This window comes from Haemorhous mexicanus, chromosome Z (assembly GCF_027477595.1).
Source record: "Haemorhous mexicanus isolate bHaeMex1 chromosome Z, bHaeMex1.pri, whole genome shotgun sequence".
In the NCBI taxonomy this organism is placed as follows: domain Eukaryota; kingdom Metazoa; phylum Chordata; class Aves; order Passeriformes; family Fringillidae; genus Haemorhous; species Haemorhous mexicanus.
Window position 1 is genome coordinate 22,164,353 of NC_082381.1, and position 2,007 is coordinate 22,166,359.

Below are 2,007 nucleotides of genomic sequence, written 5' to 3' on the forward strand. Positions count from 1 at the left end.
AGCCTGCCCTTAAAAGAACAGGGACCATTCCAGGTGTTCAAAAGTGTGTTTCAAAACATTGAAGGATCTCGATAAAATCTCAGCACTCGCAGTGCAAAGGGCACCCACGAGAGCTTGAAACACACACAGAGCCCCAGGTGCCACAAAGAAGCCCAGCCTTGTTCTTTCTCTGTGCTGACAGACAGACCTCAGTCCTCACTGAAATGCCTGAAGCTGAGGGCTGCTGGGAGCTGAGTCATGAACCAGCTCCATTACCAGGGCCATCTACCAACTGCCCCCTGCAGCGAGCAGCAGCTGCTCCAACTCGACCATCGGCTCTGGCAGGAAGGGCTGCGAGGGACAGAGCTCCCTACGAGGCCTGCAGGCTGCACCAGCTTGGCTAAGGAATGGATCCAAAGTGCTCCCTCTCTCCTCTTAGGTCTCCCTAATCAGGGCTCATTTAAGTTTCCATTCTGATATTGGACTGACTGTGATGTTTCTCTTGGCTGGCCTCTGATCTGCTCCTTGTTTTTCTGGTGGGTCAGCACCAATACCAGCAGACTGGTACTACACTGAGTCAGTGATCTGGACTTCTAGCCTGACTTTTTGCTCTTCTTTTCCCCTGTTCCTTCAAGAGTTTCTCAGCCTGGCCTCCCCTGTCAGCCTGCAGCAAATTTATCCACCGATTTCAGCACAAGGCTGGGACACCCAACTTGGTGACACAACTCCCCCAAGGTCAGCTTTATTCCCTGCTCTCTTGCCACGGCACAGGACTCAGTGCCAGAGCCTCTGGAGAAGCGTTGAGGGCAGGGCTCAGGCAGCTTGTGCCAGTGCAGGATTTGAACTCAAGGCAGCAGGAAGCACCAAGCCTGCTCAGAGCAGCCATCTCACACCTCTCTAAACCAGTGAGGGCTCTGTCCTTACCAGGCTCCTCGGGCTCCTGGGAACCGTTCCTGCAGCTCTCAGTGCCAGATGAAGCTTCCTCTGCTGCAGCTCTGTCCACAGGCTCCCCTCCTGAGGAATCGGGGGCAACACTGACATTGTCCTGAGCAGAAAAACAGAAAGATAGGAACCCAAAGATCACTCACAATTTTCCTGGAAACACATCAGGGATACTTATAGTGGCGCCCTGGAAAATGCTAAGATAAACTCTGAAATGTTAAGCTTTGTGTTTTACCTGTGTAAGTAGCATAATTGCTAGCTGAAATGATTGTTTAGTGATTAAAATAATTATTGTATAATCATAAGAATAGCAATGAGAAACTGTATGTTCCTAGTCTAAGGTGGCTATGCTTGGCTGAAACCTATGTATACTATAGAACAATGTAAGTTTATTAATTAACATGAACCTTATATAAGGATAGAATATAAAAGCATATCCGTCCCGAACCTATGTTGGAGTCAGATTTGGGTCTTTACCCCTGACACCCAGAGCTCTTCAATAAAAGCACCAGCATATAATCATTTCTCGTGATTATATGTTCCTGAACGCTAACATTTTTGGCGACCCAGATGGGACCCTGTGAGTGCTGCTGGGCGAGTTCGCGACTTGATCACGCTCCAGCTGGCACCGAGGGATTCTCGGGGAGCCCATCGGCCGCGACCGCCTCTGCCACTCACAACGTCCCCGGGAAAAAAGGTAAGGTGCTTTTATTCTGGTTTCGGTGCCTGCCAGTAAGACGCAGCGAAAACTACGCTTGGTTGGGCTAAGGAATTCCTGTGGTATTGCCTAGGCGCCGTCCGTAAGACAATCGCGAAAGCGTTGCTGGTTCGGCATCTGGTATTCTGGATGGAGAAACTCAAAGGAATTTTGGGCAGCAATGCCTCTATTCCACAAACTTCTCCTTTGGGGTGCTTATTAGCACATTGGAAACAGGGTAATTTTGGGGAAGAATTACCTAAAGCTAAGTTGATTGATTATTGTAATACATGGTGGCCAGAATGTGTCTTAGAGAATGGCAAAAAATGGCCAAAATACGGGATTTTGCAATATAACAGTATTTCACAGTTAATGTCATTTCGCAAGCA